We start from the raw sequence: 908 nt of genomic DNA on the forward strand, positions 1-908 counted from the left end.
CGGTGGACTAGTCAAGCACGATAGTAGGATGCGGGACCTTCACAGACCACGACAACTGCGATCTCCGTCGGCGGCGAGTGGTGGCGCTAGGTGGGGTGGCGCTATGTTGCTCGGGCAGGCTCTGGAAAGAGGGCAAAATGTCCAAGGGATCACCAGGAACTCGAGGACATGCTCAGACGAGGAAGGGTGAGCATAGCCGAGGAGATCAGGGCGCGGCGGAGCACCACCGGTGGGGGAGAAGACGAACACCATGGCGACGATTTGTGGCACCTCCGTTCAATTCATTTAGAGGTAACACTCTATAGGTAGAGGCGAACTTAACAGGTGTGTTTTCTGAGCTTAAAGTTGACTCTGACCGCGAACTACGCCGGCGACGGCACGTACGGGCGGACAAGGGAGGACTGAGCCTAGGTGGTTGCGTGGACTTTCGGCACAGAACAGGCGCGCATGAGCAGGAGACGATGTGGTGAAGGTTGCTGCAGCGCCCTTCTGCTGACCGCTGCTACTGCTCGCCGGCGGTGAGCTACTGCGGTTGCGTCCAGAGACAGAGAGAGAGGGGAGGAGGGAGAGAGGGAGAGTATTTTTTCTCTTTTTGGGTCCCACATGTAAGTTGCAGAGAGAGTTTTTATTTTTATTTTTTTGGGTTGGGCACTATATGTAAATGACAAATGGAGGTAGGGGCAAGAACGTCCAAAGAATTTTTCAGAGACGGTCAAAGGCCCTTGACCAGACGGAAACGGCATGGAGGGGCATTTCTATAAGGACACTTGACGGAAGAGGGGTATTTTTGAGCATACTCGAAATTTAGGGGCAAATGCCAGGTGTGGGCTCAACTTAGGGGGAGAAATGGAATTGTCCCTAGAAAGGGGAAAGAATATGAAGAGTTCACATCTTTCGAGGGGAGTTAA

The sequence above is a fragment of the Triticum dicoccoides genome, chromosome 7A (assembly GCF_002162155.2).
Source record: "Triticum dicoccoides isolate Atlit2015 ecotype Zavitan chromosome 7A, WEW_v2.0, whole genome shotgun sequence".
Taxonomy (NCBI): Eukaryota; Viridiplantae; Streptophyta; class Magnoliopsida; order Poales; family Poaceae; genus Triticum; species Triticum dicoccoides.